The following is a 13726-nucleotide window of genomic DNA, read 5'->3' as shown; positions in this document are numbered from 1 at the left end:
TTCCTCTTTAACAGGAGTGCCTTCCGCTTCTGAGACAGCTTCTGTGTTCCTACGAGACATAATAAGACTGCACGGGTTTCCTCGAGTGATCATCTCGGACAGAGGAGTACAATTCACCTCTAAATTCTGGTCAATTTTGTGTAAGGAACTAGGTATCCATAGAGCATTATCATCAGGATACCACCCTCAATCCAATGGACAAACGGAGAGACTAAATGCCACACTGGAGGAGTATCTGCGATGTTTCTGTAACAAGGAACAAGACAATTGGGCATCATTGTTACCCATGGCGGAGTTCACATATAACAACACAATACATACAGCTATTGGAATGAGTCCTTTTCAGTGTACATATGGTTATCATCCGCATTTTCTACCCCCCAATACAGCCGGAAGTACCAAGGCACCGGCAGTAGACGAGGCAGTGTTCAAAATCCAACAAACCCATCAATTGGCTTTACAGACTCTAGAGGAGAGCAGAAGGAACTACAAGAGATTAGCAGATGCCAAGAGAAGATCCAATCCTCAATGGGGTCCTGGTTCAATGGTATGGCTATCTACCAGGTACTTACCTCGCTGGACACGTATGGGCAAATTTTCTCCAAGATATATCGGTCCATACAAGATCGAGGCTAAGATCAATCCTGTCGCTTACAAGTTGAAGCTACCACCTCGATTCAAGAGAATACACCCGGTATTCCATACTTCCTTACTAAAGGCTTATGTGTAAGATCCCTATTAGAGGAGTATTAAGAAGACGAGAGTAGTAGATCCCAAAGAAACCAAGGAGTACGAAGTGGACAGATTGGTTGATTCACATTATCGACAGGGTATCTTGCAGTACCTGGCACATTGGAAGGGATATCCTAGATCAGAGAGAACCTGGGAGCCCAAAACCAATATAAGTGCTCCAAGACTTGTTCAGAAATTTCACAGGTTGTACCCGAGTAAGCCAGGTGGTGTCCGACATCGAAGGGGGCATACTGTAATGCATCGACCTTGGAAGGTTTGAACCGATGGAAGTACACCTAACATGGATGCTGGAAACTTCGTGTAGCGGTTTATGCATCATCCAAGATGGCCACCAGCATATATTTACACACAACGCACCAGTGCTCCGATGCGTTGTATCTAAGTACTTTCGTATCTTACCAGCGCTGTGTTGCTGAATATCTCGCTACCTATTATTGTTTCCTGTTGCTTTTACCTCTCTCTTCTTCCACTATCTTACACAGAGGTAAACGTACTATTTTGGGTAGCTTTTCTTTATACGGTTTGATCCATGTTAATCACACTTTGAGGTTTGCTCTTAAACTCCTCAGTCCCTGTATCTTTCCTTCCTGCTAAGTACCTTGTTTAACTTTCTTCCTGACTACCGTTTCTTTTCAACTTACTCTGTTTTTTCTGCCTGGAGTTTCTTCTCTCTAGTTAAAGTCTAACCTTCTAGGCTACTCTAGGTTACTAATCATCAGCTCTTTATATCTCTGCCTTGGCGTTCTTCTACCTTCCGGCCAGTTTCCTGTGCTCCTATTGTGCCTCAGTTCCTTCGGCACCACTGGCTACTATAAACTGCCTTTTGGACATGAATCCTCAGTTCCCTTGATCATACTACACCGAAGAAGGAATTGGACCCGCTTCTACTCTTCTATCCAACCTGAAGAAGACCATTCACACAGGGTTTTTTCAGTTTACGGCCTTTTCCCTGGAACAGCGGGTTGGCTCCTGGGAGGCTCCTGGGATTTGGTTCCTATCTGGTCACGGTGGCCCCTGGGGAGTCACGCCCGTACTTGCATCAAAGAAGGAGTAAAGAAATCAGAAAGACACGAAGGAAAGAGAAGACGGAACTCCGAGAAGATTCCGCCGGAGATTCAGGTGAGGAGGAGTTGGAAAGGGGAACCAGGGTTGCAAGTTTTGACAATAGTTCTAACAATACAGGTTCTGAAGGAAACATAGGTGTAAAATAGTAGGCTGTAGTCGGATGTAGGTTTAACAATTTTAAGATTTATTGCGGTGGTAACCTAAGCAACAGCCCTCCTTGTGCATCAAACAGCATTAGTTAATGAGGTTTGGTTTCAGTGAAAGGGTTAATGAAGTCCAGAGTTCAAAAGAAGCTCCACTTGGCTTCTCGCATCGTTAAAAAGGGAAAATAAAGTCAACTTAATTCTTTTCTCCAGGGACCTTAGCCTTCAGTCTGACTCACCCTCTGTTCACTGGGTTAAGAAAACAAAAAAAAGAAAAAATCCACACGGAATGCACAGTCCTTGATTAATGGTTGACGGCTGGCGCTTCTCCTCAGCGAGTCCGCCTCTGATAGGGATCTCCCCTGTGCCTCTCAGTGAGCCTTCTAGCACGCCCAGTCGCAATCACCTTTCCATTCCTCTCTGGTCTCGGGCTTGGCTTGCAGCTGTAATCAAAAACACCTGGTGAGCTCTCTGTTGCTGCATTTAACCCCCTCTCTGCTCTTCCCCTCCCTTTAGTCTCCAGCCAGTTTTCCCTCCCATTCCCCACACCTGAAGGGCGTTTTCTTTCCTCCTTCCACCCAGTTTCATGCACTGTTTGACCCCACCCTGTATGTCTCTGGGGCCACCCATCTATATGCGGGCTGACTGCATTGCACCAGTGCCAGTCTCTGGTACACCTATTTCCATGCTGTATGATTGGTTTCGTTTCTCGTGGTGGTTTCTGGGACATGTAGCTTTCTTTTGATTTGCTGTGTTAACCTTTTGTTGGCTGGGTCTCATTACTAGAATAGGGTCCTCCCTTGGTTCTGTTGCCTCTTTGACCACCTCACAGTAGGATTGGTTGAAAAGGGATAAAACAAGGCAAAGATACTCCTAACGATACTGGTTCTGACTGAAAGATAGGATGGGTTGAATAGGGATAAGACAATGCAAAGTACATATGCTATGGGCCACAGTTATTCCTATTTATACTCACTGGATATGTTTTTAATGGGACCGTCAGCTCTGGTCAGGATTGGGTCTGGTCTAAGAAAGACAGCACATCCGGCACAAGACTGGATCCTCTAGGCTTGTCGTCGGATTGGCAAAGGATCTGCTCTCCTAGTCTGTTGGTATTTGCATCAGCTGGATGGCGAGTTCCTCAGGCAAGCCTAGTAATGGCAAGCCAGAGAATTTCTGGATACTGGTTCAAAAGGCCTTCTCACAACACACAGTGCTTACTGTGTGGAGTGAATAAAGTTGAGTATTTGGGGCCTTGCTGGAAATCAATGGTCTCTATTTCTGGCAAGAGATCTGGCATCTGGATCTGGAAGAATATTTAAAGCTGGATGTAGGAAGCTGGGTCAGAGTGCTTTACCGGAATCAGGAAAGTGGCTGGATCTGTGAGTCCCTATGTGTTGTCAGCTGTCTCTATTAATGCCTAAAAATGACATTACAAAGGGTGTGTGTGTGCCGGCTTAGCTAAGCTTTCCCCTGTGAGCCTGGATTGGACCACACTTCATCTCCGCCTTGCAATTTGAGTGATTGGATCAAGGCTGTGTGATGTCACATTTTATGATTTACTTTACAATCCTCTGAGACCTCCCTTTATCCACTGGTATCAAAATCTGATTTTATATTAAATGTACACTTTTACATTGGTCCCCTTTATTTAAATCACACACAAAGATGCCATATTTTACATAGCAACTATTCCTCAAAACCTTGCTGTTGTAGGATGTTGTCTCCACTGTCTACTGAATTTTGCCCTTTTCGCCATGAACACACTCTCCAATTTTTCTGCAAATGTATACAAGTGTGCATGTTTAACGTATGGATATGCGTGTACATTTTCACAATTCTAACAGTAATACATTTTGCATAAAACCACATATCTTGCTATTCCTGTCCAGAACATGTCACACAGTTCTGCCACCTCTTCACACGTGCAGCCAGAAATTAAATTAACAACTCTGTCATTTTTATATTTTTCACCACTTTGAATAACAAGTTATGAGTCTTTTAAACATGTGTTCTTTGTTCATGTTTAGCAATAGATGGTCGGTTGGCTCCACCTCTTTTTGTCTCCCTGCAGTCCAAGGCATCCCCCTCCTGGCTTGTTCCTTCTAGAGGCCATTTATGACCCTTTTCACACTTCCAGTTTCCTGGGCTGCAGCTTTGTCATTGTTCCTTTGCCCTCTGTAGACAAGATTCTGTCCTAACCTGCGATTAACACCTCCCTGTGAGTTTCTGCTGAGAGGAAGGCCCTCCTTCTGGGAGACAAACCTGTTTGTCCAGTTTTTTGCAGCTTCAGCCAAGCTGATTAACTTTTAAACCACAATTGTTGCATCACATACAAATACATTTCTTTCTTGGCCTTAAAATCTGAGGAATCAAAAACACAACTAAAATCTGTATTCCTTTTTGGCAACAATTCTGTTTATGTTTGCTAATTCAGCAGACTTTTTAGTTTTAGGTTATTTTACAGCTTTCTCAGTCCTCCTCTGGCAGCTGTCATTCAGGCAGCCCCGAGTACTGCACCCAGATTTTGGCATAGAGGCTGTCAGTGTTCAGACTTTGTATGTTTCACAATGTTTCATTTGATACATGGATTTTAGCACCAGACAAGATTGTGAATGTTGAAAAGTGTTGTGTTATTGGCATTTTGGAGTATTTGGGCAACAAAGCAAATGTCATTTGTAGGCACATGTTTGGGTTTCATTTGCAAAGTGCTGCTTCTTTCTCTGTGCACTCTGTTTGCTGGTCATCGGACCCACTGACACATTTCTGCAGGGTGTGCTCTATTCCACTGCACATGTACCATGGGTGGCAGGTTGTGCATCCCTCTTTTTGTGTGCTGAAGCGCACAGTTTTTGTAGGTTTTTGGTGTGCACAAGGGGTTTGCCACCATTGTTGCTGTTTCTTTCCCCATAACTGGCAGGGTGATGCCACATAGCATAGCGGAGTGGGTCAATACATCCCACACTGGTCAGCCATATCCATACAGCCACCCCCCTGTGCTGCACTTCATAGCCGTGGGCACATACCACCAGCCTGTGGGTGAACTGCATGAGATATCGCAACCCTGTTTTTCACATGTCCTGTTTCCGGTCAATGATGCACTCCTACATCAAGTTGGAGACTACATCAGTCTACCCAGGACTGCTGACCAGGTCAATGCTATTAAAATTGCCTTCCATGCCCTTGCAGGCACGCCCAACGTGATAGGTTCATTGGACTGCACACATGTGGAGCTGGTGGCCAGGCATGCTGTGGAGGCAGTCCTATGGAACAGAAAATGATATCACTCACTGAACAGATGGTGTCTGATGCCCGCCACGTCATCACCCAGATTTCCCAGTTCAGCCCACGACTCCATGGTGCTGCTCAACTCCATGCTGACTGGGTACATGGCACGTCACAGTGGACAGCATACCTGGCTGCTGGGTGAGGATAACACCAAGGCCATGTGCACTGTTGAATTGGGGGGGTCAGAAAACACCATAGCCTACCTGGCTGCTTGGTAAGTGTAACTACAAGGGCGTCTGCACTGTTGAATTGGGGGGGCAGAAAACACTGTAGCCTACCTGGCTGCTGAGTGAGTGTAACTACAAGGCCATGTGCACTGTTGAATTAAGGGCATGTATAACACCGATCAGCTGTGGCTGTGTGCAGTGTCTGCATTCATTTATTTGTTGTTCAACTATTGTGCGCCTATACAATTAGCAAAACACCCTGAAATCGCATAGAGGGCAGACAGGGTGGGTAAAGGGGAAGGTAGACCATGAATTAGAGCAAGGATCAATAATTGCTACAATAGTACAACAAGTAATGATAAAAAAGTTAAGGGGAGACAAACCTACTACGGCTTGTGAGTGCATTGAACATGCAAGTATAGAGGGAGAAAATCAAGATGCAACACAGTAATAGCATGCCTGAGTGTTTGGCCTTGTGTCTTAAATGAAGACAAGGATCCTGTGCATGCATAACAACATCAATTCCATACACTAATATGAAAAACACTACGTGTACCAGAATGCATAACATTAACGTGACAAAAAGAAGCACAAACACAGTCAAGAAAACCCACACTACCTGATACACAGACAGAGAATACTTATGTATCTGAAGACCCCACCTACATACCACCATTGACCTGCACACCATTTAGCCAGGTCCCCTGCCTGTTAGAAGTCTACAATCACATATGCTTTGGAATGGAATTTGAAATGATTCTCACTACATATCAATGATTTTGTGTCATGGACATAATAGTATTATTGCATTTAAAGACAATGATAGCACACACATCAGTTCCATTTGTGTGAGTTGTATTGAAAGGGTCAGAGGTCATGGTGGCTGAGAATGGGCCATTTCAAAGCCACTGCACACCACACACCCACCACACATTATCACAATGTGCATTTCTAGTACCCAAAATAGGACATATGCTAGCTAACCTGCATTTGCATGTGCATTATTGTATTTTTTATTGAACACTATACAGCCTGTATCAACATGATATGGCCAGAAGTATGGCATTGTACACTTTCTGTTGCTCCCATGCAGGTGATGCTGATTATCCAGTGATGCCATGGCTGATGACCCCTGTGAGGCAACCACACAACTATCACAAGCAGGCATTCAACTGTGCCCATATCCGTACTCGGTACACAATTGAACAGACATTTGGCCTGTTAAAGGCAAGGTTCCGCTGCCTAAGCATATTGGGGGCAGCACTTATGTACAGCCATTAAAGGTGGGAAAGATAGTCCTCGCCTGTGCCATGTTGCACAACATGTGTATCAGGTGCAACGTCCCATTGACCCTGATATGGCATGAACCCACCAGAGGCAGAGGAGGATATGAGTGATGAACTGACAATTGCACAGCGCTGTGATGGCATGGATGGACATGTAGCATGAGAAAAACTTATTTAGCCACTACTTATGATCACCTGACACACACGTGGCACAGGGCAGCTAGTGCACTGGGCACTGCACATTAATGAAATCACTCACTTACACTGAAAAATCAATGTCCAGTCATGAGTTCATAGCACAACTATAATTTGTGCTATGAAAATATATACAAATGTTTAACAAATTAACTGCAATACTATCCCTCCCCATTTCCCCTTCCCAACTGTCCCTCCCCACTCCCCCACCCCAACTATCCCTCCCCACTCCCCCTCCCCAACTATCCCTCCCCCTTCCCAACTATCCTTCCCAAACTGTCTCTAGGCAACTCCTGTCATGTTTGGCAATGATCATTTGCACTTGTCACAGACAGAGCACATATGTGTCCATGGCCTATTTTCATCCCCTTTTCGGGTCAGGCGTGCGGCTGTGTGCCGAGCGGGACAGCCTCATCGAACGCCACCTTGGGCTGCTAAGCACTGAACTAGCAGGTGTTGTGCTTGTTGATGACGCGGGTGAGAGTGCCATGGTCCGTTGGTGCAGGAAAGCCTGGAGTAACATGGCCATTGTCTCTACAATAGACAACATAACACTCTTCCCTTCCTGTACCCTCCTTGACATCTATATGATAGCATGTATACAGTGACCAAGTGCATGTGTATTACAGCGTTCACTGGCCTGGACGCTCTCATGCATGAGCTGCACCACCTGAAGGTTCTGCTGCATCATGGCTGTCAGAGCATCCTGGCGTTGTTCCATTCTGCTGAGTCTTCCATCAATTTCCCACACACTGGGGAAGAGAGGCCGTTGTAGGCTAATTGGGCCCATGGGGCTGAATAGCAGGGGCTCATCAATGCTGTGGTCGGGGTTATCTCCCGTTTCCACTGCATCGTCATCAGCTGTGTCCTCTACAATGCATGCATGTGCATGGCCTTGTTGCTCCGATGGTGGTTGCAGCACCGCTGCACTGGGGAATCAGGTAGCTGGGCTTGTTGCAACACTGCGGCCTGAGGTGGTTTGGCTTGTTGCACCACTGGGGCCTGAGGTTTCTCGATGGATGCAGCTGGGGTCGCAAGTGCAGTTGTGCCTGTTGGGGGTGTGGAGTCCTGCATTGAGGTGGTGGTCCATTGGGTTCCTCAGCGTCGATGGCTGGTGCGCCTTAATGTGCTTGGATAGGCATCCTCATTGCCAGATGATGTGCGTGAGGGGGTCAGAAAGGAAGGTTGTCAGTTATGAGTGTGGATTGAAGAGGCAGAGATTCATGCTTTGGCTTTTTTATGACAGTGCTGAGTCAGGGACATGGCGGGGAACATAGAATGGTGCACACATACTTGTGTCATGCATGCTGTGCGGGTGGATGTGTGATGTAAGTACATGGTGGGTGGTGTGCCAGAGATATTGTTGTGGTGTACTGGCAATTGCTGGGTAGGGCATTAGGGGTGTGGCACACACGCTGTGTGATGTCATGTTGGGGAGGGTTGTGATATGGATGGGGTTTTCATGTGCCTGCTGCCTGTAGCACTTACAGGAATAGGTGGCTATTTGTGTTCATGGGCCAGGCTGGCTGGGACGAGGGAGTCACATGTTTGACGCTGGTCATTTGTGGGTGGTGAAGGTGCTTAGCACTGACGTGACTTTGTGGCATGGATAGCACAGCAGACACACACCATTTTTGCTGTGATGAACGATGTTTTGGGGGAAGGTGCATGTCAGTGTGTGCACCCAGGAAGCAGGGGAGAGGGGGTTCTGGAAGGGATGTAATGGTGCTGTAGTGGGTGCAGAGTGGGCAGGGAGGTTGATGTGACATTGGGGTTACTCACCAGCCTCCTCAGATGTCATGGCTCTGGCCTCCACAGCACCAACCCCTTCTACTTCCCCGAGGTGCAGCACACTGCTGCATGTCTCCTCCCAGGGCAGCCGGTGGATTGGGGATGCGCTGCCACCACCTGTGACCATGCCCTGTCTGCGCTGGGCCAATAGGAGGTTGCACACCCTCAAGCGCAGGTCATCCCACCAGTCATGCACAGTTTGGGTTTGTGGCAACTTCTGTGAGTTTCTGGGCAACCTCCACTCAGATGGTCTTCTTACGCAGCTGGGCCTGCCTGCGCTGGTCAGTGGAGAAAAGTTCATCAGCATGTTGGACTATGGTGTCCGCCAAAATGTTGAGCTCCACCTTGCTGAATCCATGTTAATGTTTGTGCTTCTGTGCTCAGGATTCTGGTCTGTAGCATGTGCTGTCAGGGTTGCAATGGGTTGCGTTTTACTAATGGCCACCAGACGATTTCCTGTTCCGGCGAACACTGTTTTTCCGGTAACAGTCATTGCGGTGGCTCTGGGCGCTTGTTGCCAGAATCGGAGTCACCGGCACAGAGGACGTTGGTGTTGACATTTTGGAGGGTGTTTGTTGGTATTTCTGGCATGTCGGTGCCACCGTTTCATGCAGGGATTACGCGTGCACACCAACACAGAATCAGCCAAATTTTCCGGTATCACAGGTTTACGGATACAGTGGCACAGGCATGCCGTTAAATGGGATTTAATACCGGCAACCTTGTAATGAGGCCCATTTTCTCACGCACTATTATGAGGGCTGGTAACAAAAAAGACAACTGAGTCATTTACTAACAATGTATATCTGTTCCTGCTTACAAAAAAATAGTTGTTCTCTCCAACTAGTACTTGATATTGCAACTAAATGGCAACAGTCAATTACATCCATTGAATATAATCTCCTGCCTTCAAAGACATGTAGATGTCTTCTCTGGAACTTGCATTTGTTACAGAAAATAAATCACAGTGACAAATACCTAATATAATCTCTGCCTGCATTCCAAAATGATATACCTTTTTTCTCTGCAACTAATTATACAGTTTTTGACCCGGAAACTAAAATGTGTAGTATTGGAATGGCAAATAAAAGACAACACTTTGATTTACAACCACTTAATAAATATAAGAGGTTTTTCTCTACAATTTGTATTTGGTATGTCAACTAAAAGACACTGAATTACTGCCACTGAATATAGTCTAGCAGGCTTAGGGCCAGGCACACCAGCTTTGCTAAATTCAGTGTTGGCCGTATTGTAGGATGCAAGGTATAGGAAAAGCAGGTGTTCTGAACGCCGGACTTGCAATGCAGCAGTGAGCATCAGAAGATGAAGCACTTTGAATTAGTCTTTTTATTCAATGAAGCGCAGAGATTTTTGGCACAGAAAAATGAATTCAAACATGCACCCAGTACACATCACCATCAAACCCCTTATTAGCTGAGAGGGTTTACCTTCACAGCACAGCAGAGATGGCAGAGGGGGAATCGATAGACCTCCAGGCCACGAGGTGGGAGAGAAGCCCATCCAGCATTAGGGAAAATGGGAAATTTCATTTCAATTTGGGTCCAGAAAAAGGCAGGCCGCTTATGGCAAGTACTCCCCCTCGGTCACCCAGGGTACACATGATACGAGAAAGCTCAGTCACCCTCCTCTGGATTACTGTACAGTATGTAAGGGACCTGTACATCTGCTGACACCAAATTTCTCCCCAACCACCATTGCAACATTGCCCCCCGCAAGATACGTGGTTGGTCACAATCACATGCATCACAACCATGTGTGCAATGAGTGCCACATGTAAATGAGCAAGGCACCTTAGCAGGGCCACTGCTCCATTGACACTACAAATGTACAATGTACTACACTCAAACATGCATGTGCAATCCACATCTGATCCCTTTATTGCGTCTATGCACAGACATTGTTGCTCATACTTGTCCGCTGGCAGCCAGGGCCAGGGAATGGATGATGGTGACATCATGCACATATTGCTGTGATTCTACATGAGTACTTATTATCTTGCCCAATAGACAATATGCATGCATGACAGTGTGAATGTGTACAATGACATGTGTGTTGCATGTCATTGCCACACATATGAGAACTGGCAGTGAAAGCCAGCAGACATCGATGTGCACTGTGACACCAACATGTACCACGCTCAGAAATCATACCACCACCTCCATCAAGGCAGGTCAGGTGATTGTAGTGTATACATTAGCATTCATGTAGTGCCCATGGGTGGCTGTTAACTGCAGCTAACTGTACTCCCACACATATGTGAGCATGTCATGCAAAATTATCATTCCATACGAAACGCACAAATGACACTCACCAGATGTTTTGACATTGGCGTCCATGCCTCCCATGCCAAACACCTGCTCACTGCTGAACAGTCCACTTGCAACCTCTTCAAAAGAAGTCAGATCCTCCTCCTCTGATGCCCCCCTCCAGTGGCCTGGGCAGAGGTCAGGGCACCAGTGAGCTTCTCCTTAGTCCTTCAAATTAACTAATCCATCCACTTGCAGACCTGTTTAGCAGTGTGCCTTTCCAAACCACAGGTGTTTATTTGGTCTGCGAGCTCCTGCCACATCCTCATTCGCTGAGTGGGAGTTAGGGTGCTGCCAGACAAGTTGTAGAGATCCCCATTGTGTTGCTGCACATACACCATGAGGATATCAAGCTCTTTACCAGTGAATCACTTCTTTCTCAATAGCCCTTTCTCCTTCAGCTGTTCCTGATCATGAGGTTGTGCCTCTTCCTGATGTGTAGCGTGTCCTCTCTTGCCCCGAGTGGCACTGTGTGGTTGTGGGCCACCTGTAGGCCTCTGACCATGTCCTCGTCATGGTGCCAGTTTACATGTGGGCTGAGACTGGTGCACATGTGTCCTCACCACGTCCGCCTCCTGGGGTTGGTGCACGTGTCTCCTCAACATGGGCCTATCCTCTCCCTTTCGGAGCCTTCCCACTCATGGTGCAGACAAACTGAAAAGCACCCCTCAGCAATATTATACCACAACAAAATACAAGCTACGTGATGGACAGCGTAGATGAGTGGTCCTGTAAGGCTCCAAGGCACCCCAAACCCAGAAAATGTGTTACACAATGCACAGAGTGCCTCCCGAGCATTAAAATGCATATGCAATACAGTATAGGCACCCCAAACCCAAAGAATGCAGTACATGATGCATAGAGGGCCACCCAACCAAATAAATGCATACGTAATACTGTATAGGCACACCAAACCCAAAAAATGTGTTACGTGGTGAGTAGAGGACCTCCCAAAAAACAATGCTTATATAATAACATATTGGCACTCCAAACTCAAATAAATGCGGTACGCAATACAAAGAGGGCCCCACAAGGAGACCAGGAAAGTAATTGAGGTACACAATGCAACATTTGCTCCGTGAGATGAGTCTACAATCGTAAATCCTATGTCTCTGTGACTTATATTGCACATCTTAAAATGCACATTACACCACTTAAATCTACCCATGACTTTGTGTATCATGTAGGCATGCTGCATACTTTACATGGTAAGGCCTCACTCTGTTAACCATGAGCCCTCAGGTTCAGATGCCACATGACCTTGCTCCTGCCTCCCTGTCTCTGGGCCATTTTCTTTGCCTCCACCTGCCCTATATTGCCTTCCACCTCACCATCAGCTGATGCCTGGTATAAGGTAAGTGCCTGCTGCCCACCAGCACTGCCTTGGAGTGACTGCTGCCCCCCATTGCCTGTGCACCTGTGGCTGGCCTGTAAGGCCCTGTGACAACCTCATATGCTGGCTTGGGATTCACACGTCTCAATTTCACCACTGCAGCTCCACAGCCCACTGTCAGGCCGTGACGAATGAGTGGATGTTGTCCACTTTTCACTAGGGGGAGCCCCTTTTTGGAAGAACTCAGTCCCTTTTAAAAATACTGGGATGAGGAAGAATAGTAGTCAAGTGAAGTGGATGTCCCTTTCCCAGCACTGTGATGAGGAAGATCCCCAATGACTCAAAAGGGATTGAAGGATAAATGTGGAGGAATGAAGATTACCTGCAAGAACCACATTCAGCAGTCCAGTGTTTTCCAAAGTCCTTTTGGCCAGAGCCAGTATAAAAGGAAAGACAGACTCAGGAAGTGTGAGAGAAACCCTCCCTTGGGGAGCAAGAAGCAGGAATGCTGCGCTGAAGCAGAAGTGGGCCAGAGTCTCTGTCAGAAGAAGGGGGACACTTTGCCCACTGGCAAATTGCTGAAGACTGGGGAGTCTAGGAGAAACATTTGTCGAAAGACCTGACAGAAAGCCTAAGTGCCCCTGGGGAAATCAATGAAAACACATGCTACAGAGCTACAGCAGCACACCAAAGACAGGGGAAGACTTCAGAATCCCAAAACGGAAGCAGAAAGACCCCACAACTGACCAAAGACTAATGGGAGGGACCCCAAATGTACAGGGTTGAACGGGATGGTTGACAGGGGCAGCAGGGAGCAATGTGATACCCTTACCCAGCTAAACAGGGAAAGAAGGGAAGTCCAGGGAAGCAAAGCACCATCACAAGCCCCAAGAAAGAAAGCAAGGATGAGGGGCCTGGGATCTGCACCCCAATTAAGATTACCAACATCAGTTATCCTCATCATCACAGTACTTGGCAGACTAGTTAACCAGGTCTTCCACACTGTCACGAAAGAACCTTACAGGTTTGAGAGCCGTATCTGAAAGGTTTGAAAGCAAGGTGAAACAAGAAAAAAGAAGAAGAGACCAGGGGAAGGGAAGCATCCTCCCTGCTGTTGGGAGAACTGCATGAGAGTAATCAAGAGACAGAATGCACTATCTTGACATTTCATGGAGCCTAAAGAAAGCCAGGAAAAGGGAAATATTTCCCCTGGTGTATGTAACCAGAGTGTGAACCCTTAGTGAGACCAAGAGAAGGGAACCCATTCTCTTGGCATTAACATTTTTGATTTGGAACTTCACTTTCATTTTGTGACAGAGGACTTTGCTACTGTGGAACTTTGTTTTGCACTGTTTAGAACTTTGTTTCAGCACAT

Source organism: Ambystoma mexicanum, chromosome 8 (assembly GCF_040938575.1).
Source record: "Ambystoma mexicanum isolate Mex_15411 chromosome 8, UKY_AmexF1_1, whole genome shotgun sequence".
Taxonomy (NCBI): domain Eukaryota; kingdom Metazoa; phylum Chordata; class Amphibia; order Caudata; family Ambystomatidae; genus Ambystoma; species Ambystoma mexicanum.
This window is presented reverse-complemented; position numbering follows the sequence as displayed.